This window comes from Hesperophylax consimilis, chromosome 1 (genome assembly GCF_061612785.1).
Source record: "Hesperophylax consimilis isolate HC1 chromosome 1, BYU_Hcon_1.0, whole genome shotgun sequence".
In the NCBI taxonomy this organism is placed as follows: Eukaryota; Metazoa; Arthropoda; class Insecta; order Trichoptera; family Limnephilidae; genus Hesperophylax; species Hesperophylax consimilis.
Genome location: NC_142836.1, coordinates 17,519,740 through 17,547,413, shown reverse-complemented (window position 1 = coordinate 17,547,413; position 27,674 = coordinate 17,519,740).

Here is a 27,674-nt window from a genome sequence, read left to right as displayed (position 1 = left end):
TCTGAAGGGTAAGTTTTCCAAAAAAATAACATTAAATAAAAATTTTTGATCTACAAGATACCTACTATTTTTTTTGCAATAAATTATTTTTTGTTGATAAATGTAACCGTAGGTACATTCATTTATGAAGTGTGTGTTGGTAAAAGCCTTAAAATTTAAAAAATATTTTCATTTTCAACCCTTTATTATTGGACCAATGTAAGGCCCAAAGAAGGAATGTCTCCGGGACTGCCACGTAAACGTCAGATATCGAGGTTCGAATAATTGATTCGCCCGTAGAGCCAATAATCCCGTATCAGACATTTCACGTAAATACCACTGCGGACTGAACCAACTGAAACTACGCAATATCGGGCACCTAAACTGTAAAAATTATTAAAAATATCTCGTAGCGTAGTTTCACCCCGAATTAATTCTCTACCAGTACAACGATCAAACCATAATATATTATATAAATTTTATGTGTATTAGTTTTTTCAAGTAAGGTCCAGATTTATACGATATTGTTTGGAAAAACTTCATAATACTTCAGACATCTTGATAATACATTAAAATTTTCTTCCTTAAAGTTTATTGGAAAATCTCTCAATTCTTTCGTTAAGGGTCTATAATCCCGTTTTTAACCAGATTACGAATAATTTAAAGAGATTCTTAATAAATTAGTAAATATTCTAAAAAAATGATTGAAAACTCAAATATGATTTAAGATTTTCACTCAGCCACTGTTTGTTGTGTGCAGTGAGCGCTGCGCATTGCCTACAGCAGCCCGGCGCGCGTCCGCGGCAGTCCCGACTCCCATTCCAGCTGCTCCGCCGCCATCAAATCATTTGCATACAGACATTTACATAAAGCACACACAAAGCGGGTAGACGGAATTAATTGAATGAAGGTCGACAAACATTTAGGTAATGCTCCTCAATTCTATGGGTGGTTTTAATTTACACTTTCCACTGGACTAATTGATCGAGCTTTCAAACCGTGCTGTTGGAACGGTGTTTTTTTCTGGCTAAGTAGTCTAGTGCCATGTTGAAAAACCAAATGTAATCCATATTTATTTCGATTGACCAAATTTTCTTTTTGTACATAATTTAAAACAATTGACCTATCATTAGTGTAAACAACCAGAAAATTCTTTTATTAAGTGAACATTAGTCCATAGAAAAAACATACAACATACAACAAACAAATATAAGTTAAAAGTAAAAAAAAAAACAATAGAAGTGTTCCTTGAAGCCGTACAACCTACATAATAAATGTTTCAAAAATGTAGTATTACCCACAGTATATTTGAAAAAAATTTATTAAGCTTCATTATCGAAAATCATCTTTATCTTTCCAGCATAGAATTTTGAAGTCAACATTAGAGTAGAATTCTAATTGTTAGCAACTTGAAAAAATCAACCGACATATTATATTCTTTTAACTTGTGATATTGAACTTCAACAAAATAGTATTTCTAACAAGCTGAAGCATTTTCTAGAGTATAACATTTTTTACATGATCCAACTTGACAAAAAATAAAATGATAAGTTTTCTGATAATTCAGGGTCTTTAAATAATTTTTTGTACTTCCTTGATACATTTGCAATAAATTTCTATTCATTTCAAAAGGTAGCAGACAAGGTAGATCAAGTATGTACCTACCAGTGGCGTTGGTTAAGTTTTTGGTAAAAGGATGCTGAACAATAGGTCATATATAAGTACTGTCAAATTATATTCACATATCTAGACTAACCCACGAACAAGCAATTATTGACAAAAATAGTACGTAAAATTAGCTCCATAAATCTTTTACTTTCTGCAACGTCAATTACGTAGGTAGTTAGGTAGACTATTCAATAATAAAATACTTCCAATAATGTGTCACTGTTACGAATTCCTAATCATACTAAAAGCAAAGCATTATAGCAAATGTACATTATACCAATATGAATAAAATACTTTTTTTTGTGCGCTGGATGATGTCGACAAATGTGTCAACAACATTCGTAGACTTTGGCAGGCAGGAATAAAAAATAATGCGCGAAAGTCAAATAGTTTTGTACACAGAGGATTCGGAAATAAGATAGTATCCACGCTGCTACTAGTCCGTGTGATTACGATATTACGAGGACTGAGAATATATATATATATATATATATATATACCTACGCATTTCGACTCACTCTCGCTCGTGCGTGTGTTGTGTATTGTGTGTTGTGTGTTGTGTGTTGTATGTTGTGCGTTGTGTGTTGTGTGTTGTGTGTTGTGAGTTGTGTGTTGTGTGTTGTGTGTGAAGGGATCGCGCCTTGTATGTACATACTTATGAGAACAGGTTTAAAATTAACCCTAATTTCGAAAAATTACAATATTACCTGCAAGTCAAGGCACTGTTAACATTTAAAAATACGCCAAGTATTAACTGAGTATGGAAATAATGAAAAAAAATTGTACCTACAAGTAATGGTATAAGCATGCCAAATAGTTTCGCTTACTACGGCAGTTAAATTTATTCAATTAGTAGTTGGCCTCGCTGGCAATACCCTGAATATTGTAGGGAGTAATGGAGCAAGAGAGATTAAATCAATGATAGTTAAAGTTTATGTACGCGTGGTTCAACTTTAGCATTTATTACAAACACAACCCTGGCGATAAAAAATAAATAATTGTCTTCCAATAAAATCAATATTCTTGCAATATTGGAAATCATTTTTAACTGAATGTTATTTTTATTAACATGTAAAGGATAGTTGAATGCATTCGACAGGGGCAAATTAATATTATGGTGTGATTATACATTTACATATCTAATGCTAAATATCAAAGGTCGATTTATTTAATCTCTCATGTATCTATATTCTATATACAATATAATAAGAAATAATGAGTTTGACTCAATTTTAATCATCACATTAACTAGTGACAAAACCGTGATAATAATATGATAATAACTGAAAAATTCTCATTTACCGGTGAAACGAAAAAAATTTAATATGAGGTTTCATTTTTTTTACATGAATGCATTGAAAGATAATAAATGTATTTATTTTATTTAGGTACCTATTTACGTAGTTGGTATATGATGGTCATAATATATAGGTAGGTAGGTACTGATTATATTTACTAGGCGAGAAGAAAATTAGATCTCCCGAAATGGAAAAAGCTGCGGGCAGCAATGTTCTTCGAATATTTCATGGGAATAATCTACTTTGGAGTTTGATCACGACTTCTCATGAAATAACATAACCAACTCCTCGGAAATTTTCATCTCCGTTTTGTCGCAGTTAATTTTGTTGATGTTTCACACGAACGCTTCTGATAATGGAATGGGTTGACGTTTTGTTGTTCCGCGAAAATATTTTTGATGTGAAATGTCAAGTGACTGTCTACAACTGTTCGTCTCAACGTCAAAAACGGTGATCTCAATACGCTGTTTAAAATGGCATTAATTCTTTAGGCGTATTATCAACAAGAAAATCAACAGTTATTTAGAATTTTAAGACATAATTTTCACACTTTGACATCTTCCACGTGCCTTTTCAATTACTGTGAATCCGGTTGAAAAAATTTATAGGAAAATTATTGTCTTTCGTTTGTACCGTTTTGGCAAGCTGCTTGCCGCTACATAGATATCCACTACCAATTTTCCAATTTCTAATATAATTTTTAAAACCCAAAGCCCGAATAAGGCAAAACCGTAGATTTTAACCAAATATTTGAAATAAAAGCATAAGATTTAACTAGCCCTGAGTCACGGTTACTCAGGTTCCTTATAGAGACGGGTCCCGATTGATTAAATTAAAAAAAATTAAGAATAAAGCACAATTGATACAAACTTTATACGTACATTTATAAGTACTAGCAGTTAAAAACCCGCTCCGCGGGTTTTTTCTGCTAGGCCCTGCGGGCGGCACTTGGTTGGGCTGCGCCCAGTTTAAGTGATATTAACAACAGTTACATTTAATAGATAGATATTAGGTCATTCACAGAGAGAGGGTGAGTATATATTGTTAAAACACGGAACAGGAAGGAGTTAATGAATAATAACATGCTCAATTTAGGCATAATAAGAATGACAGTTGTTTGAATAAATGAAATTTTACGTATTTGTGATGGATTATTTCAAATGAAACACTATTATTGACTACATGTCTACAACTGATATTAACTGTTATGGTACCTAATATAATTTGCTCATAGGAGACTTGCAGTGCTTAAATATGTGTTACAACCGTCAATGTCTATAAGTTGAATCAATATCGTATAGTTTGTCACAACAATTAAAGATAGTTACAACAAATTTGACTGAAATAATACATTATTACATATTGATTAATTGTACCCGTGTTTATGGATAAAAGGAGGGTAATGGTGCAATGTGATTAGCAGTCGGTTTAATTAAAAGGTGTGAATTTTACTCCAACTGGTGCTAATTCTTTTCCTAAAACTGTTACTGTATCTAATAAAGTTTAAAGTTAGATTATATATACACCTTCATCAGGAGAGTAAAAATCTATATATAAAGGTAGATTATTACAATATAGCGCCCCTGAGGTAATATCTCACAAAAGCGGCGTCATGCAAATTGTCCAATTAATAAATAAATATAATGTTTACATTTTATTATGTACGTATGCATTGATATACAATGGAAATAGATAAAATAATGTTATCCGATTAAACTTTATTTTATTAAAAAACAAATAACTTTTTTAACTTCACTTTATTATATACAACCAATACATGTTTCATGAACGAAGTATACACCGAAGTCAAAAATTAAATATAGATTACAATTGGAAAAAAGAAGTGGAAGGAGGGGGGAGGGGTAAGAGTAGGCTGGGTTTATAAGAATTATGAATTACAATATGAAAGACCAGTTAAGTGGGAAAATATTTAAAAGAGAGTTTATAAAAAAAAATTCTTGTTAATTACATCTACTTTTATAAACATGTTCTCTTATTTCTAAAATTTCGAAATTATTTATTTGTGATGCTTTATATCCTGTGTGAAGTATTTTAAGACCTGAAATTTTTTTTTGCATATAACCATAAAACAATATATTCATAAGACAAATAACATTTAATAACGGTTATTCTAATAAATTGATAGTTGAAATACTAAATAAAATAATTAAACATATTATCTTCAAACGGTATTTTTACCCTAGTTCTTAAGATATAAATAAACAATGGCGTAGAATTCTGTTTGTGGATAACGACACTTCTAAAATGATATATATAAACATTCCTGGTACTATTCAACCGGCGTTTTACACTAATAACAGAATGAATAAATATATTCTTAATAATATAGATTGCGAAAATCAAACAAAAAAATCAGGAGTTTATAAACTCAATTGGGCTGGATTTGTAATTTATTTTCCAAAGGTAGAACCAATAGAAACTTTGAAGTCAGAACTAAAAAATATCTCAGGGTTCTAAATGGAAATAGTGAATATGAGTTTGCAAATCATCTTTTGAATCACACTTTCGATAAAAATTCAGGTCTTAAAATACTTCACTCAGGATTAAAGCATCGCAAATAAATAATTTAGAAATTTTAGAAATTAGAAAACATGTCAATATAAAATCAGATGTAATTAATAAGCAAAAAAAAAATTATAAATAATAATGAAAAATGCCATTGCAAAGTAGAACTAAACTTCCAGAAGAAATCTTATTATTAAATGCTTGATGTTCAAGTAATTTTGCATATTTAAATATACGCGCCAGTCATTTGATTCGTTTCTTCACCGCCAGAGGGGCGCTCTGTCGGCCACCTAGCCGCGATGCGTATCGGGAATCGGCCATATTGAATTAACGCCTGCTTTTTTCGTCAAACGTCAAACGTAATCACGTAATTGTGGATAATTTTCACTGTAATGTAATTAATCCAATGGATTATGAACTTTCTAAGACATATTTTCTTCGATATTATCCAAAAATTGTATGAGCAGAAACGATATTTTTTAAGAAATATCGTATTACATGTGGCGATTCTATTTCAGTATGAAATGGTGTCTTAATCTTTAAAGTCTTATTTAAACACAATTTGAATTTGACCAATCACAGGGCCTACACCGTCCAGACGCTGGAGTAATAATATTATCAGATCTAATGTCAAGATGGTGGATAGGAAATCTCTTGGTATTATTATTACTAATTAACTATTTTTTTGTGGTAATTTTGTTTTTAAACCATTCAGGATGAATCATATTGAATTTATAATTCATAATTAATAACCTCGAGGGCCTTCTAATCTATCAAATTAAAAGAAAATATTCTCCTGAATAAGGTTTTTAGCAATTAATCATCCCTATGTAATTCAGGTTGAATATTCACCCCTTTCTCAATTTTCGAATGTCCTTCTCCTGTTCATTATGTTCAAACTAAGCTCAGTTAATCCAGTAAAGATTAAAACGCCAAGTTCAAGAAAAAGGTTCATTCGATAAAATAATCACGTTGTCGAGAGTCTGTGATAAAATGAACTTTCTGGTAATGTACCAATCCAATCTTTGGTTCGAACACAAGTTGTAAATCACGCTTGCTTTAAAGTTAAATCTGTTGTAAATCGTGGTGCTCCTAAATTCTGGGTGAGATCCGAAACCATTATTACTTGAGCGGAAATTGCGACATAAATATAGTTTATTGTTAATACGTTTATTATTCAAAAACGATAAGATATCAACAAATCAGTGTAAAACCATCAAAAATAAGTTTTACAAGTGAACATATGAAATCAAACAGTCAAGCGATAAATTGCTTAAACAAGCAAAAAATTGTACAGGTATTTATTGTACGTTTGCATCAAATGTTCAGTTCAAACTGCAGCTGTCGCTCTAGAAGAATTTCGACAAAAAAGAAGATTATATTATAAAATTAAGTAATGACTACACAGAAATATACATGACTACATAATATATATATTTTTGGTGTTTGATCTCACATGAGTTTTTGGCTTTTCGCAGACGATAGTAAGATTCTGAAATTGATTAAATCCTACCAAGGTTGTTTTCTTTTTCAATTTGATATTAAATCATTTAATAATTGATGTAAAAGCAACAGCTTGGAATTAAATTTTGATAAATGCAAAATTATGTAATTTTACCGAGCGAAGTAATGAATATTTTACTATAAAAATAATGATCTTTGATTATCTACTGTTCAGTCTAAGATCTTGGCGTGACTTTAGATTATAAGCTGTATTTTCGTGATTAAATCAACAACGTTGTTAATAAATCTCTTAAGCTAATTGGCTTCATCAATAGAATAACTTCTGACTTCATTAATATTATCACCTTAAAAACTCCTCACCGTTCGTTGGTTCGCCCTAATCTATAATATGTTCACATTAATTATATCGAATCCTTACAGCATCGCTTCTTAAGGTGAATTGCTCCTAGGTTAGGGCTAGAAAGAGGCGATTACTCATACGATGAACTTGAAGAAAAAATAAATCTTTTTTCTTTAGAAAAACGTAGGAAGGACTTGTGGAATAAATATTGATCTCATCTGCGTTTTCAAAATAATAATTATATAACAGTATGATTGACTCACCTACTTTGTTGCAACTCATCCCTTTCAATTTCCCTTCCCGTAGACTAAAAAATAATGATTTACCTTTCCTCGATTAACACTTCATAAACTATGGACAACATTCACCAATGTCCAGACGGTCCAGACTTGTCAACTCAAGTGAGGACCTTGAATTTTTTGGTGTAAGCCTAAATGATTTTTGTCAGTCACTATGCAAGTAATATTTTGTATTGATATGGCTGAAGTCGTGAACTCTATTAAAACCTAGATCCTGTCTTGACTTGACATTATCTTTATTGTTTTGTGCCTTATTTTTGTCATAGCATCTTTTACTGTAAAATTTTCCTCGTATTAACTTTGTTTAATATTTTAATTGGAAAAAGTCCGTTAGTAAATAAATGACTGTGTTTTAAATTGACTGAAACAACAAAATACCATTTTGTATATTTCTTTTATCATGACGCCTGGCTTGTTCAGCACAGATGAGATATTGAGTACTTGCTTGTTTGTTGTTGTGTTAGTTTTATCTTTAATTATTAAATTTACCGAAGGCATTTATCTAAAAAAATGGCCGATCCCTGCCCTAGCAGATTGCTAAAGAGTCCACAGTATCCCGGGGGGACCGGTGTTGCATACAGAAGCGGCCTTGTCCTAGAACACGTGCCACTCCTGGCAGCCCACCTCTGCCCGCCGCCTGCTGCCGCCTGCCGCCACTGGCCATCGCTGCAAATCAAGGACAGGTGTAGCGTGTAGCAGTAGCGGTAGCTATAAGCCCGTAACCCGTAGCCCGCCCGCCTCGCTGCGGCGCTCCACGTCCCTGTCTACGCCGGGCGTAGCACTCCATACAACTTTGAAGCCCGGAGATGCAGTGGCCGAACAAATCGCGCAAATTGTTTCACGGGTTATTGCGTGTGAGTGACAGTGATTTAAATGACTTGTTTTGAGTGAGGGCACAATATTATATTATTAAAATGATTTTACGTCGCTTTTCGATTTGAGACGTTGTGGACAGAAACCGCAATAATTACACTGCACGTATTATTGAAAAGATTAATTTTTACATTGTTTCTGTTACTTTGTCAATAAAAAAGCCCTTTTATCACTCGAGCGTTTTATGATCGAATGTGACCGGGTGTCCATATTTTATAAAAGTATTTTTATCTTTTTTCTATCGTGCGGAAATATGAAAATTTTTCGACGTTAGAAAAATAAATAAATCTGTTCAGCTTAGCTCCTTAGATGACACGAATAAAATGCTAAAAATAACCAAAAGAAACAATCAATATTTCGCGTCGTTAACATAAAGTAGGTATAGAAGATAAAATTTTCGTACTAATCTCTGAAACAAAAGGAACGTGTTTTCGAAAAATCGAGTTCCGAAAAATGTGTTAAGGGTTTTTGATAATATTTTTCATGTTTCATTTATTTTTTTAAATCGGTGTTATTGTTTTATTTTAAATTATAAGATCAATTTTATTAAAGAATTTTTAATGTTTATTTTAAATACACACTAGATACATTTAGTAAATAATTTATACAGTTTCTAAACCAGTATTTGTTATTACAAAAAATCTAATAAATAAGATACATAAATTTAAATATACCGGGAACTTTGCAAACTCGGCAAAAATATTGAAAGGCCTGAAGCGTTCGATACATTACATCATTTAAAACCAATGTTCATTGTTGAAGTACGAATTATAATTATTAATATGATCGTCACTTAAGTTATTTAACAACGGCAGACTCGCATTTTTATAATATTTTTAAATCACCCAATTAAATGGATGTATATCAATAATTATAATTAATTGAACAGTTATATCCGTTGTATATAGTACCTGAAATAAATAAAAAATGACAAGCAAACATTTAAAACAACTTAGGAGTGTTGGTAGTGAGTACTTGCTTCAGTCGGATTTTTTTGCAAGCGCACCTTACACATGAAGAGTGATTTAAAGAAAACAAAATGTTATACGCCTCTTCTTTAATTCAAACACATCCAACTAACTTATTAAGATTCTTTTCGGTTTATTTAATCAATGTTTTATTAATTTCAAAGAAACTATATTTAATGCCTTCCGTGGTCGAGGAGTAAGGCTCTTGACTAGCAAGCCGATGGTCGCGGGTTCAAAACTCGGGGTGCGCAGGTAACTTTATTTGATTAATTTGTGTTACTTCACAACTTATGAATTAAAAATAATATATATTATACTTGCGACACGTTCCATAGTGAAAGATACTCTCAGTATAGCCTCGGTGTAAGGCCACTATTAAGAATTGAAACGTTGCTTGAAATGTCTTTAGCCGTGTTTGGTGACTAGATCTGAATAACCAGGTGCTCTCCTACCTTTTTCTTTCCCGTCTTTTCCCTCTCCCCACTATTTTCTGACTCATAACATTACCCAATTGGGGATACCATAGTCTCACTGGCTCTAAACGGCTGGGAACACTCTTGTGCGTTATACACATAAAAAAATCTTCGTTTCAAGAAAACCCACTCACCAGTTTGTAGTAATCAACCTTTTTCTTTGACTTAAAAATAAGAATCTGGGCATTCACAAAAAACCGACTCGAAAAAACCTCATTTTAATAATTGAGCGCATTCGTGTGGCCACAAAATGGGGTGGATTTTAAAACGAAGAACAAATTGCAATGTGGTTTCCTCAAGGGTTGTCGGTTGCACTCGGAGGTCCGTAAAATATCGGTGTGTCATTAGCATAATAAATAAAGTGGGTGCGCTTATGTGCTAGGGACATGTGTGCGTGATATTTTGCAAAATATTCGCCAAAAAACTGACTCACTTTGCGATGCATGGATACTATACCTGAATGAAACTAGACAGTAAATTATCGGAGCATGCAACACGCAGACAGCAAGACAAATGGCCATTGAAATACAATGTGATTTGACTAACAATAGACAATTGTATTTTTTCACATTAATGTTTTGAATCATAGGTTAAGTAAAAAAATATAAAGTTAATTGCAATCTGATCTGACCTCACCTCAAAATCTGACTCTCTATTGTATTTAAAAAAACTAACCATTACGCCATTTCCAAGCAGGTAGGTAGACAAATTGGATAGAACGTCCCTAAGCCATATCATGACAAACAATTATTTCATTAAAATTTTTGTGTTTTTGCGACATATGTTGCACTGATTTATAATCACTATTGATTAGACCCGACTCACCTAAGAGTGTAATTGAAGTGTAGTGGGGAGTCCTTGATTTTTTCATCTTCTTCACCTGTACATAATACATATAGAAAAGGTACAAAATAAATTTCTTCGGTACATCAATTTTAAAATGAATATTCCCATCGAATTTATAAATTATAATAACTTACGTACCGAAACCAGACTTCTCAAACTATCGGATAGAAGAGTTCTAACTGATATATTATTTTTATTCAAAATTATCAAATCTCTCATTGACAGCCCTGAATTATTGGAATTAATTTATATGAATGTACCTGCCAGACAAACTCGAAGCATAGACACTTTTAAATGTAACAATAACCTCAATACTAACTACTCTTTGTACTCACCAATTCCAAGAATTCATCACCTTGCAAACAAATATTGTAAACTTATCGACATATTTGGTGTTAATAACTTTGAGAGTTTCAAAAGGCAACTAATTTTAGACCTTTTTGCTAGTTATCAACTTGTAATATTTATTAGCTTTAAAAAAGATCTTGTTTTCATACTTTGATTTACTAAACCATATTATTTTCTAAATACCTTATGAGTAAATTATATTTAGCTATTTTATCCATGTACATGTTACACTTAAATACATATACTGTCAACTTACTATGTAAAAGCCCGATAGGGCGTTAATAAATAATAATAAATAAATAAATATATTATACACACTCTGTTCACATACTTTGAATTTAAAACCTTGGTAACAAGATTTAAACACGCCTATTCAAACATCAGGACTACCTTACCGGTGAAAGTTAGAAAATGAAAGATCGTCTTAGCAAGACCGGGAAAACTTTGATTACTTTATTTGGAAGTTAGATATCCCCATGGAAAACAAGATTTAGTCATAAAACCACAGGTTACATCGTTAATCGATAATAAAAGCAAATAAAACCTAAAAATTAATAATCTTCTATGAATATCACATGTAGTCAACAAAACTTTTTTAATGCAGATGTATTTCATTAAACTTAATTAATGCACATGTAGTCCACTAAAATTTAAGAATACACATGTAATCAACCAAACTTTATGAAGGCACGTGTAGTCCACTAAACTTCATGGATGCACACGTAGTCCAATAAAATATATTAATGCACTAAGTCCACTAATGCATTAAGTCCACTAAGCTTTATGAATACACATGTAGTCAACTAAACTTTATGAAGGAACGCGTAGTCCACTAAACGTTATGAATTCACACGTAGTCCACTAAACTTTATGAATGTACACTATCACTTATTTAAATCATTTAATACCATTTTCCAAAAAGGTGTTCCCCAGACCATTGAAGGAATGTGAGATTTGAAATGTGTGATACGTGGAATCAATTAATGAGTTTCTCCGTTTCATCCTCAATTAGAAAATATCCTAAAATCGTAAGTATTTAAAAAAGAATAATATACACACAAAAAGGGCCGTCTTTCTGTTACTTAGACGGAAGGAAGTGGATGGCTTCAGCAATTTCCTGCTTTTATTGGCAATAGTCTGAGTGAAAGCCTCGCGTTCTCCCACTCTTTTCACCATTCACATCTGCCTTGATGTGGGAGGCGGGAGCCATTGGCCAAGGCGCCCACTTGCAGGGCGGAGAAAATACGTTTAATTTTAGGGCTTCGGACAGAAGATGTGCACTATCTGTACAAATACTCAGACACTGTAAGCTGAAAGGGTAGGGCCAAGATATTTCCTCTATTTCGCAATCACTTTGCAAGTCTTTTACATTGTATCGGTTACGGAGAATCTCATTAGCCAATAATTATTTTAATTAAACGACACGGATTGTATGTTACAAAATACATACTTTATTTATGTTGATAATTAAGCACCTAGCAACAAAGAAGAGATGTAATACGAATAGAAGTTGGGACAAGTGGAGCATTTGCTAAGGAGAAATACATTTACCCACTATTTAAAATTCTACGGATCGTTTTAATCGTAGAAATTTAAAGTGAATATTTGAAATGGAACGCTCAATTATAATAGAATAAATAGGAATACGTACTGTAAAACTTAATTTTATTTAATTTTTCAAACATGTTGTTCAATAGAAAAAAGAAAAAAAAACTGCTTGATTGAATATCAGGTAAAACGAAGAGATTGAATATCATGTAATACGAAGATATTGAATATCATGTAATACGAAGATATTTAATATCATGTAATACGAAAAAATTGAATATCATGTAATACGAAGATATTGAATATAATGTAATACGAAGAAATTAAATGTCATGTAATATGAAGATATTGAATATCATGTAATAAGAAGAAATTGGTCCAAAATTCATGTTATATTCAAACGAAAAATTTCCGTAGAATCTCTCCACTATCCATTTAACATTATATAAAATATGACATTTTTATTATTTATAAATTAGATAGTTAATCTTTTATTTGAAGGGCGTTTTAAACACAGAAATTATATTATATTTAGACGGTGCTTTGGTAAAATTTACCTAAATTATATTAGAGATGGTCGATATTCCTATCACAGTTACTTGGAACCGGATCCTCTGCAGTCACCGGAACTGTCGATATTATGTTCTCACTATCCAGCAACCCCTCTTCCCATGTTTTTTTTTAACATGAACCGGTACCACATACGTCTCCGGTAACTGGAACCCATTTAAGATATCAACCATCTCTACATTACATACATAAAACGTGTTAGTATCTAGCTAACAATTTCATGTGATTATTGTAACATTATTCTTCCAACAATTTCATTGTTTCTAACTTACATATATAATTATTATTCTGTGAATTAATAAAACAAAAGCAGTTGGTTTATTTTAAACAATCCATATACCAAAATATATTCTCCAAATATTCAACCTATAAGCATATCGTGTCAGTTATCGTGTGTTGTAGAATTTATTAGAGAATATTGCCAACATATTTCCACATCACTTTTGCAAAAATCCATGTCGCAAAAAATCAATGCTTTGCAACTTTATTTATATGCAAACTCAATTAGGGCTGTAGTTATCTCCTCCCGAGGGCCCCATACGAATTAGGAATTCCCATGGGGCCCCTGCCCCCGGGAGCCCATGTGGGCACGCGTTGGCCAGGATAAAACTTTTTTATTATGCTTTATCTATCCGGAGCATAGTGCGATTAGAAAACTATTTTAATAATTATATTAATCTGAAAAATATTTATACTTTTGAAAGCAGCTATAATTTGATCGGTTCCATTTTAACTCAACACAGTAACAATTCAACACACTTTTAAAAAGTGATATCTATAAAGTCATTAGAAACCGGTCGGCGTTTATTTAAAAAATAATATATATTTTGGTTGAAATAAAGTTACCTTGTTTCATTTATGAAAAATATATGTATTTTGATGTGGTCGTATATTTTTATCTTAACTCTGAAATAGAAACACTGTGTAGGTACTGCAGGTTTTCCAACAACTCTCTAATGGTAAGCTCTGGCGTTATGAAATGTGAACATTCGATTTGCCCAGTTTAACTAAATTGATACGTTTTATTTTTTATTTTTTATAGTGAATACCTCACAAGAGTCCCAACTGCTCCCGTCTGGAGCCAGTGAGACTATGGCATCCCCAATTGGGGGATGTTGTGAGGCTGAAGGTAAGTGGGGAAGGGAAAGAGGAAGGTGGGGAAGTACCTGGCTATTCAGATCTAGTCACTAAACACGGCTAAAGCCATTTGGAGCAACGTTTCAATTCGTAATAACGTACCTTTATTTCATCAAAGTAATCTTGTGTGTAAGATCCGCGAATAATAATTATTAACCCCGCTCACCAGAAAAAAACTCTATAAAAAGACAAACGTTTTGCTTTAGTCCAAGTAATTAAATTATTTGGTTTTTAAAGTTAGAAAATTATTCTTATATCTATGTGAAATTAGAAATAAAAAAATGGAACAGGTTTATTTTACCTGTAAATTATCACCGTAAATTATCACTGTAAATTATCACCTGTAAATTATCACCGTAAATTATCACTGTAAATTATCACCTGTAAATTATCACTGTATACACTGTTAATATCACCACGAGCACGCCGATAGGTTTTAGTACAACCGTGTCTTCTTCAGGGCAACCCATACATATATCTTCAGTTTATACGGTCTTAACAGGGGCCAGTTATAACTAAACCCATTAGCATATTTGTACATTAAAATAATCTTCAGAAAGTTAAAGTATTTCATTTAATGGTTTGTTACAAAATAATTACTCTCCAAAATACAAAATACAAAGTTTGTATCAAAATAACTTAATATGAAAATATGATATTTTTTGTTTACCCTGTTGTTTAATGGGATCGCGATAGTCCTTTGCGTGGATGGATGGCTAGGGAGTTGTTCTCCGTGGCGACCCTAGAGTCACCCCCTACAATCAGTCCTTCAGGAAGGACGAGGGAGAAGCAAGTGGGTAGGGTAGGTCCGCGTCTTATGAATATTACGCCATTGCAAAATTTATCCAAATTAAGGACCTCCTCAACCCTCGTTCCTGTTGGGAACATCGAGTGCAACGGACCGGCAGTGGCCTGATTGCCATACAATGTTCTGGATTATTCCATTTGTTGATATTATAACAGATATTATTTGGGTATAATGAATGAGGAAACCCGCCACTAATGTGTTGTATTTACTAGTCCTTGTCCAATGAGTTATTGATTTTCTTACTCTCGTGAAACATTATATTTTATACATTTTAGCAATTACTAGATGACTCCACGTCTCATCTTATTTCTGAGAGTTGAGTTGACATTTGTATGCCTTAAAAAAATTCTACAAATCCAAAAGTTCGATTTTTTTTAAATATGAAGTTTGGAGGAAATAACGTTGTAAGTTGAAAATAAATAGCGTTTAAAATTCTAACTACAAAATGCTTCCCAAACATTTGTCAATATGAAGAAAGATAAATTATTGTTACACCAATAAATGATCAAATAGTCTTGAGGAGTCGACAAACACGGTGTTTTAAAGTCTGAACTTAATCAAGAACTTTCCTGCTTCAGGTGCTGACAATGTATTTTATAAACCTTTCCGATAACCTGTCTAATAAATTGTTCGATAATTTTCACACGCGTGTCGGTAGCTTTTGTTAGTAGCAGTGAGTAAAAATGTAGTAGGTAATTTTTCTTTGTATTTGTTCAGCTGATACGACAGTAATCGGATTGTGGACATGATACCCTCCCTTACTATTCTATCCCCCCTTCCTCACCCCAATCCTACCCACCCACATAGCCGGAAGGGGGTGGTGAGGGGATTATTAGCTAAAGGCGCCCGAACGATTGTACGACGAAACAAAGAAATTAAGCGGATATATGTAAGTTCTTCGCAAAAGGAAAACTTTTGTCAACTCCCCAAAAGTGTGTTATAGTTATGAGGGAGGGGGGAAAGTTTTGCTGATTTGTAAATCTCAAAAGAAACTTTTTTGTTTCGGAAGCATTCTCTTTATTCTATGTCTCGTCTGCACCCTCTGACGCTTTGTTTTATCGGACAATATTTTATCATCCCTCTTCATAATTCATTAAATTCTTCTTAATAGATTGTTATTTTGACGACCATATTTCAACAATTCTTCAGTTAATATACGATTAATTCAGCAATTCTACATTAAAGGCTTATTTGTGAATGTTGTGGATATTGGTTAATTATCTGTGAATTTGATATAATTTTACACGAGAAAAAAAAAGATTTAAAATCAAAAATACACATTTTTTATTACCTGTTAACACACTCATGTTTTCTTTAACGAATCTTAGTATTTACGATTATTAATCTTTTGTTTAATTGCAATTAAAAGCAGTAAGTCTGATGATCTGACAATGATCAGGTAAAATGGCTTAATAAACAACTTTATTGTCATCACATCAATGCATTTATACACAATAAAACATAATATTTTTATAAAGGTAGAGTAAAATAATAGATTATGTCGGTAAAATGAAATATGATACCATTGGTTCCATGAGGTATTATTTACTTTAGTTTACTTATTTCGTAGTTGTAAATATAACATTTTACCATCACATTTCAGATTTGTTATCCTTGTTGATACGGCGATGAATCAATAAATAACGTTTGCGAAGTGTCAACAATTCAAGTTAAAATTACATTTATAATTGAGCATATCACGAATTGAAATGATTAAATCGACACATGATACAAAACTGCCTCTGACGTGTCTGGAATCAAAATCATTTATTGTCGCATTGATTGGAACTAACGAGGCAAATTAAAAGCACACATCATCACATTTTACACTTTCATATTGCGATCCTTTCGGTGTGCAATATGTTTGCAGTATCACTGAATATCATTGCCTTTGACGCTTTCATTGTAACAGAATAAGGTTGATAATTTATTTCCCGTAAAACTTGTAAATCATAAAATAATCCATATAAATCATATAGTTACTTTGATTTTACAGGTTGGTTTGGGATCACATCTATTTTAAAGGAACGCGTTGACTATTAGCAAAAAAGTCTATTTCTAATCAATATTCAAATTCAACTTTTTTTAACTAAAAACTGCTGTCAAACGTTGGAATTACAAAAAAGTTATAAATAACGTTTAACTTACTAAAGAAGGAAGAAGCTCAACACGGCATAATATAAAATTTAATGACAATAATTCTGTCTTCATTGTTATTATTATATGAAGTACAAATGGTACAAGCTATAAGGTAATGTAGCCCTCAAAGCTGGTATTAATAGAAATATGACCGCAAATGACCGTTGGCTTGTAATTAAGACGGACTTCCATTGCTTAAATGCGCCCCTGGTGGCGAGCCCTTAAACCGGCAATTCTTTATTGCTCTCATTAAATTGTCATCTCCAGGAATTGGGTTTGTGGGGAACAACGACAAAATTAAGTGTGATTTATATCAAGTGACGAAAAGTAGGAAAACTCTTTCTGTCATTTTCCCATAAAAAGCAGCCAGAAGGTGCTACAGAAAATAATTCGACGTTATTTCGAACAAATACCATGTTTTGAATATTTCTTATAGTGGCTAATTCGTTGTGGAACTTCTCAAACACAATTACTTTTTATTATATATATTGTTAACAAGTTTAATTTGTAGAACTCCTATTTGTTTTTATTTAATATATTCAACAATATTACTACTCAATTTATTAAAAAAATAGTTAATTTATAAATATGTTCTGCTATGTAACTTTTATTACTAAGCATGACAGCCGTTTCGACTCCTGAAGGCATTATCAAACTGTCTGATAATCAAACAGTTTGATAATGCCTTCAGAAGGCGAAACAGCTGTTACGCGTAAAACTAATTATAAATCAAAATTTGTTAAATTGAATACATAAAACAAAATTTAAAAAAAAAGTACCGACTTCTCTTCGTTGCTTAAATTTTGTTTACTTCACCGGTTTCGACACAACCGTGTCATTAATTAGCAATTTTAAAACTTTAAGATTATAGTTACAGATTTTAAGATTGCTAGTTAATGACACGGTTGTGTCGAAACCGGTAGCAAAGTAAACAAAATTTAAGTAACAATTTTACATTGAAAAATAAAACTAAATAAAACAAAAATGTCTAGAAATTACTACATACTCGTAGTTAATGCCCAAGAAATACAAAAAAAGCCATTAAGTTTCGAAATAAAAATATTTTAAAACATTGAATTTGGCAAAAAACTTTTTCATGTATACCAAAACTCTTTCGAATCTATGATCGTAGGTAGATATTTCAGCTTTTGTATGGTTAGGTTAGGTTAGTTGAAATGAACCTCAAGTTCCTTCAGCCAGTCTAGGGCACCTATGGGTCTCATTGGTTCCACCGCTGACTGAGTAAAGTACACCGCAATCACATTATTGCTGGGTGCACCGCACTGCAATCACATCATTACTGCGCGTAATGGCTGCGAGAGCATCTAATTCTATTGTTACCGGACCAAAGTTTACGTTGCATTGAAAGTTGAGATGTCTCTTAGTGGGGTCGGGCATGGGATGGAAATTTTTAGAGTTAGTCAATTGGTATATGATGTTCTACCTGTTTTCTGAATATATCAAATAGTAAAGGTGGCTCTCCGTCCAACCAGAAGAAGTTAGGGATTTCAAGTGGCAAGCGCTATTTTGCAACATCTCTCTGTATTTCCTGTTGCTATCTCTCGCGTGACATTTGACGGGTTTATAATAATAATAATAAAGCAAGGATTTGGAGGCATGGGCGAATCCAAAAGAGTTGAAATATGTTTAGTATCCAGCTAATGGTCTGCGTCGTAAGTATATTATAAAAAAAAATTAAATGAATAATGAAACTGTTAAAAGAGGGGTTTCAGACGATTTCCATCTCAGAAAACAAATCTTTACATTTACCACAATATCAAGCGATAGTATTTGCTCCGTAAATCATGAAAATCATAAAAATATCAACAGCGTTATTTGCCACTCTGACCAACTCGGAATCGGTTTAGTTTGACCAATCTAACCTTAATTAGGTAGTTAAGCCGACACAATTTCCTAAAATAAAGTCGGAATCTTAACGACGTAAGTGAAGAAGCCGTGGACATAAATATTCGACGCGCGGCCCTGGGGTATTGGTCAGACCTACGGTGGAATTTTCGCTCGCAAATACTTAAAAATAATGTGGGGATCTTAACTACGTAGGTAAAAAGGCGTGGAATGGTTCAGAAAATTGATCTTTCCGCGGGGCTTAATTTAATTAATTCTGATAAACATGTTTCTAAAATCAGGTGTTTCTAATTGAAAAGCTAGGGAAGTTATTAATTGAAATAAAAACAATATTTTTTGTTTAAAACCACGATTTTTTATTTTATATTAATTTTTGACGCTTTCATTGTAACAGAATAAGGTTGATAATTTATTTCCCGTAAAACTTGTAAATCATAAAATAATCCATATAAATCATATAGTTACTTTGATTTTACAGGTTGGTTTGGGATCACATCTATTTTAAAGGAACGCGTTGACTATTAGCAAAAAAGTCTATTTCTAATCAATATTCAAATTCAACTTTTTTTAACTAAAAACTGCTGTCAAACGTTGGAATTACAAAAAAGTTATAAATAACGTTTAACTTACTAAAGAAGGAAGAAGCTCAACACGGCATAATATAAAATTTAATGACAATAATTCTGTCTTCATTGTTATTATTATATGAAGTACAAATGGTACAAGCTATAAGGTAATGTAGCCCTCAAAGCTGGTATTAATAGAAATATGACCGCAAATGACCGTTGGCTTGTAATTAAGACGGACTTCCATTGCTTAAATGCGCCCCTGGTGGCGAGCCCTTAAACCGGCAATTCTTTATTGCTCTCATTAAATTGTCATCTCCAGGAATTGGGTTTGTGGGGAACAACGACAAAATTAAGTGTGATTTATATCAAGTGACGAAAAGTAGGAAAACTCTTTCTGTCATTTTCCCATAAAAAGCAGCCAGAAGGTGCTACAGAAAATAATTCGACGTTATTTCGAACAAATACCATGTTTTGAATATTTCTTATAGTGGCTAATTCGTTGTGGAACTTCTCAAACACAATTACTTTTTATTATATATATTGTTAACAAGTTTAATTTGTAGAACTCCTATTTGTTTTTATTTAATATATTCAACAATATTACTACTCAATTTATTAAAAAAATAGTTAATTTATAAATATGTTCTGCTATGTAACTTTTATTACTAAGCATGACAGCCGTTTCGACTCCTGAAGGCATTATCAAACTGTCTGATAATCAAACAGTTTGATAATGCCTTCAGAAGGCGAAACAGCTGTTACGCGTAAAACTAATTATAAATCAAAATTTGTTAAATTGAATACATAAAACAAAATTTAAAAAAAAAGTACCGACTTCTCTTCGTTGCTTAAATTTTGTTTACTTCACCGGTTTCGACACAACCGTGTCATTAATTAGCAATTTTAAAACTTTAAGATTATAGTTACAGATTTTAAGATTGCTAGTTAATGACACGGTTGTGTCGAAACCGGTAGCAAAGTAAACAAAATTTAAGTAACAATTTTACATTGAAAAATAAAACTAAATAAAACAAAAATGTCTAGAAATTACTACATACTCGTAGTTAATGCCCAAGAAATACAAAAAAAGCCATTAAGTTTCGAAATAAAAATATTTTAAAACATTGAATTTGGCAAAAAACTTTTTCATGTATACCAAAACTCTTTCGAATCTATGATCGTAGGTAGATATTTCAGCTTTTGTATGGTTAGGTTAGGTTAGTTGAAATGAACCTCAAGTTCCTTCAGCCAGTCTAGGGCACCTATGGGTCTCATTGGTTCCACCGCTGACTGAGTAAAGTACACCGCAATCACATTATTGCTGGGTGCACCGCACTGCAATCACATCATTACTGCGCGTAATGGCTGCGAGAGCATCTAATTCTATTGTTACCGGACCAAAGTTTACGTTGCATTGAAAGTTGAGATGTCTCTTAGTGGGGTCGGGCATGGGATGGAAATTTTTAGAGTTAGTCAATTGGTATATGATGTTCTACCTGTTTTCTGAATATATCAAATAGTAAAGGTGGCTCTCCGTCCAACCAGAAGAAGTTAGGGATTTCAAGTGGCAAGCGCTATTTTGCAACATCTCTCTGTATTTCCTGTTGCTATCTCTCGCGTGACATTTGACGGGTTTATAATAATAATAATATAGCAAGGATTTGGAGGCATGGGCGAATCCAAAAGAGTTGAAATATGTTTAGTATCCAACTAATGGTCTGCGTCGTAAGTATATTATAAAAAAAATTAAATGAATAATGAAACTGTTAAAAGAGGGGTTTCAGACGATTTCCATCTCAGAAAACAAATCTTTACATTTACCACAATATCAAGCGATAGTATTTGCTCCGTAAATCATGAAAATCATAAAAATATCAACAGCGTTATTTGCCACTCTGACCAACTCGGAATCGGTTTAGTTTGACCAATCTAACCTTAATTAGGTAGTTAAGCCGACACAATTTCCTAAAATAAAGTCGGAATCTTAACGACGTAAGTGAAGAAGCCGTGGACATAAATATTCGACGCGCGGCCCTGGGGTATTGGTCAGACCTACGGTGGAATTTTCGCTCGCAAATACTTAAAAATAATGTGGGGATCTTAACTACGTAGGTAAAAAGGCGTGGAATGGTTCAGAAAATTGATCTTTCCGCGGGGCTTAATTTAATTAATTCTGATAAACATGTTTCTAAAATCAGGTGTTTCTAATTGAAAAGCTAGGGAAGTTATTAATTGAAATAAAAACAATATTTTTTGTTTAAAACCACGATTTTTTATTTTATATTAATTTTAAGACCGACCAATTTCGCTACACTCGAGCATCGTCAGGGTACAAAATTGTACACAATTTTGTACCCTGACGATGCTCGAGTGTAGCGAAATCGGTCGGTCTTAAAATTAATAAAAAATGAAAAATCGTGGTTTTAAACAAAAAATATTGTTTTTATTTCATTAAAATGTTAAACCACAAAGTGATTGCTTTCTACGAAAAATAAGTTATTAATTCATCTTGTAGAAAAATTAAATCAAGTGCTTAGCGCTAATTTTATAGTATTGTCTAAAACGTTTTATTATTTACGTTTATACGTAAAATATTTTTAAAATGTTTTTAACGTAAAATATTTTTTAAATGTTTTTAACGTAAAATGTTTTTACGTAAAATATTTTAGTTGGAAGCTTTATGTGCTTATACCGTGAAAATTATTTTTATGAGCCTACCTAGTAGGTAATAAGCAAATAATAATTATTTATTTGCTAGGTACCTAGCAATACCAAAAAATACTAGGTATTTAAAAATAAGATAAAATCTCATTTTCATAGTGGAATTGTATTTTGGTATATTTTTAAATGTTCAGCTTTACAACGTTAACAGCTTATTTTGACACTGCCATAAATTTATTAAAATAATTTATTAACAACTTCGCGATGTAAATAAATTATTTTATTGCGGTCTTTATTGTTTTGTTAATTAAATCCTTTGTGTCAGGCTGTATAAATAGTCGTTTCGAGTCACGTTAAATAAACAACGTCATTTGAATTAATGCCCAATAACACTTCAGCTGATCAGCTTCCAAGTTGAAAACTGAAGATATTCTTTTCATTAAAACACAGCTTCTGACCGAAGTGAAATAGAAGGAATAGTACTAATTGGCCCTTACTCATACTCATTGATGCAGTAACTTTTAGTGATAATACTTTTAAAATTGCCACTGTGAAACAGAATCGTCACCATCTGAGAAGGTTTTTCACCCGAGAAGGTTGGACCGGATTACTTTTTTATGGGACTGTAACTGTTGAGAAACTTGAAAATCAAAAGTTGTCTCCTCGGCGCGGGCGGATCAGAAGCTTCAGAAACCGTCAGAAACTTAAAAAGAAACATCAAAAGGGATCAAATTAAATTTTGACAGATTAATGAGCTTTTTCTCGAATCAAGCCAAAACTGTAACAAAAATGTTATGCTATATCTCTCAGGACGAAAATAATTGGGTACTTACCCTGTCTGAAAGACTAGTCCCAGACAGTCACAATTGACACGGTGTGATAGTGAAACCAATTTCCAGGCAATTATTTCTGGCGTAGGTACAGTGAATACTCGTATATAATATGTTAAATCTGGGTCCAAAGCGTTCGAACGTCTTAAACAACTTCAAAGTGCCGCAAATACGCCAAACAAATGTTGTGAATCAGGACCGAGACGCGGCATGAAAAATGTCAGTGAATTTAGTCTAATAGTCGCCGCCCCTCCCAATTAGCGAAAGCTGCTTGACTCCGCGGCTTTTGCTCCGGTGACAAATATAATTATTGTTGTAGCACATGCACACCACACGCAACAAACACTCATTTTGCTTAAGCAGGGGTCACCAACTAAAATTATATTCTATTTTCAAGTCTCGAAAATCGTCATCCAATGTGAGGCGGTGTCCATTTCTCTCTCGGAAAATGATTACCATGCTGCCTATTGCCTTCTGATCGGAGTTAGTACACTATTTTTTACTTATACTCTCATTAATTTGTTTCGCAAAAAATATCGAGCGATATTATTTACTTACTAATTATTTATTTATTTGCTAAATTATTTACTTACCTACTTTTTATTATATTATTATTTTGATATAATTTACTTACCTATCGGTTATTATTTACCTATTTTTATTTAGTTATTTTATTTTTTCTTATAATTTTTTATTCATACTATCCATGTTGTAATTGTTAGTATGGCTACCCTATGCTTGTGTCTGATAAGCCAGCACAGGTACCTTCTACTTTAGTTAGCAGAAGAATATTATTGTTGCCAACTTACTTCCCAATGCTGCTTTTGTTGACATTTTTGTTTTTACTTTTCATACATTTGTTACTAATTTTTTTTTTATCTACCGGTCTCGAAACGACCGTGTCATAAACTTTTCTTTTTTTGGTTTAAATTTAATGTTGTTATTATTTTAAGTTTACATATATGTATTTTTTTAAATGATATTATTGTAAAGCTGCACATCTTGATACAGGAATGCCCTAGTTAGATGTGCAGAGTATGTCTTTTATGTAAAAACTGTTTTTTGAATAAATAAATAAAATAAAAATATTTGCAAGGGTTATTTTTACAACCATGCAGCAAATGAAAATTTATAGATGCATGTTGCAAAAAATTTTAAATAAACATTTTCATAAACATGCTGGACTAAAAAAACCAAAGTCCAAAAGATCTCTCTCCATATTAGGTACTTCAGGTGTCCTGCTTAGGGAAAATATAAAACCCAAACTAAAAAAACACGTGGCAAAATTTATATTCATAAGTAGTATCAGTAGAAACTGTTATCAAAAAAATCTCGTTATTGCTTTCAACAATTTTGTCAGTACTTTTCCAGACATAAGATGACATAAACCAGTCTAAAAGAAAAATAACAATCAAAAAAAAATATTGTTAACTTCAGAAAAACGGTTGGCGATTACTATTTTACATTGTTTTGGAAGGCACACGTGGCTTCTTCACAATATTATAATGAGTAAAACAAACTCTACTAAATGTGCCCTTTGAGAACGAAGCTCAGAGCTAAGACTTATTTGCCTCAAGCAGTCTGACCTAATGATGTATTTATTTTTTAATAATGTTTGAATTTAGAAGTACTCATCTTTCTAGGAAATAGCTTCATTGAGGAATTATTGTACATACCTAGTCATAAGATATATCTTTATTCCCATTACATTGAAATCAATAAGTTGTATTTAATATAGAATTTCTAAGCAATACGTAAATGTGTCTTAGATAGGACACCAGAAATAATTGTTAAGAGTAATCTATCGCCCTCAGCAAAACCCATTACCTGAGGATTTTTGAGGATATATTAATACCTACTAGTAGTTCTGTGAACAGTAGATTTCGCGTAGTGTTGAAAGTTCCGAATTAACAGCTCGTAACGCTCTTGCGAACTATGGTGGAGTAAAAGGTACTATCCAACACGGCTACCATCTTTACGGTATTGACCGGACACGAAACACATAATAAATTTTTCAGGCTGATAAAATTCAAAGCGCTTGAATAAAAACAGGACTAACATTTAGTATTAAGTGGGGTAATAGAATACTCAAAATTGAAGCGGGCCTACCAGGACAGCTTAAGGATTCTCATACAGACGGAGTTCCTCCCCTTGTCAAAGAAAACTCTCCAATATGAAATGGGTTAAGAGTTTAAGAGCCGCCCTGATCGTAAAAACTTCCGAAACAAACGAAGTTATCGGGACCCACCCTGCGTATGCTGAAAATGACCTAGAAAAAACAATATAAGTAACCTTTGTTTATACGACTTTCCCTGACATAAAAAAGGCACTAACTCGTGTAAATGTGTAAATAGAAAACAACGACAAAAAAGGTTTGTCGTACAAAATCATTAATAATGGAAACTGAGTCGATCTTATTAATTTACTCGGGTTCATCATTAAAAAAGGATGTATGTATGCATAGGTTGCTATGTGTAAAATGTAAGGGAGGTTCAAGTTGTCCACACGAGCGAGAACACGTATAATGGATTGCAGTAATTAGTCTTGTCGAGTGCCATTTGACAGTGATAAAGCTGGTGATGGAATATTATCTTGTGATAATAGATATTTTTTTCTACAATCCATATTTACATGTTTTTTCAAAATGAAGGATTTTAACCGGTCACTTGATGAACTATTTTATGTTGTGTCATCAAGTGCCCAAACCCGCCTCCGAAATTGAATATATGTATATTAATAGGTTCCTCCTACAGTTTTCAGAGGGTGGCATTGAAAAATATCATCCTAAAATCTTATAACTGATACCTCTTTGAAATTTTGCTGAAAGTTAGCTTCATAATATTTATATTATGCTATATATGTATTATTATGGGCAAACAGCAGCTCAGAAGGCAGCGTTAATTCAAAATGACATCGGTTTATTTTCGTATTGCTCTCGCGAAAATTGTTAAAAAATAAGTTTATTAACTATTCCCTCTCAATGGAAATTGTTATTTGTGCCTGAGTTTTTGTATTGCCATGTTCCCTTTGAGAATCAACGAAGCGCGATTGCTTTTTTCTAAACAAAAACAAAGTTTTACGAAGTGAAAAATTAAAATATACTAATAAATTCATATTTCAACGGTTCACAATGATGTCCAAAACTTCATCTCCGGGGCAAAAGTAGCTGTCAATGCCTTAAATAAGGTACTTTTTGATCTTACAAACAAATTTAGTAAGGATCAAATTTCCACAATTTCCCCAATAGCATGTGAAATTTTAAGCACCATAAGCAGCATGTTTTCAGCTGAAGCCTCTTAAATTGCTAACTTAGAAGGCGAATAACGTGCATACAAGGATATTAGAGATAACTCTTCTCAAATTAACCTTAGTATTTGCTAGGCAATTTCTGAAATGAGAGAGCACTAAGTGCGATATAAAAATGTTATTATAAGCGATGTGCCTGAAAATATCAATGTAGGTAATTAATAGAAGCCGACAGGGTCTTGGATGACCAGGCGGCTGTCATCACTGCGACACTACACACTATTGACAAATCAGCCAATGAAAATAATCGATAGCCAGGTGGTAGAGCAGCGCCCGGCAAGGCTCAGGACCTGGGTTTAATTCCTGGTTTCCTGGATTTTTCATTTTTAAAATGTGTCCTCAAAGATTATTTATTACAATTTTAGGTTTTACTCATAAAGTTATTCCAAAAATAAAAATATTCATCATAGACTGGCGGAAAAGTCAATAGATGTCGTATATTCAAATAATAATCGGATACATTTACGAAGACGATTCAAGATTGAATTTTGCGAACATACTTAAAGATGGCAGCCATTAACAAGATGCCATTAACAAGATGGTAGCCATTAACAACAAACATTGGGTTAAGAAAATGAAGATCATGTTGGTAGACCTAATTCGAAGTATGACCCAGTTAAATATGACCGAAGGAAATATTGTCTGATTAGCTCAGTGATACTGCAGTGCCACGGCAAGGCTTAGGTCCTGGGTTCATTTTTTAGATGCGATCTTATCTTTTCCTGATTTTCTGTTTCATTTTTGTGTTTGAGAATCAGTCATATTGTCTTCAATTTAAATATTTATTTAAGTATCTGGTATCAATTTATTTAGTAATATCAGTTTTGGAAGTATTTTGAGAAAAAATCTTTTGAAAAATTTATGCTTTTTTTCTGCAATATACTTACGGTGCTTACAATGCAACAGCACTCCTCTAACAACCACGAGATAATGCCTCCACAGAAGAGTAGCATTAAAGTCCTTTTAAAACTAATATAAATCCTACTTTATATTCACGTACTTACTTTGAATTTCTCTAGTATAAAAACAAACAAAAAAATTAACTGGCACTAGCTTCAAGATACCTGCAAGCAACGTCACACAGATTTCGCTCCAAATGAAAGTAATAATGTTACTGCTCATTCATAAAAAAAGCACAGCCATAAGACGAAAGAAAAT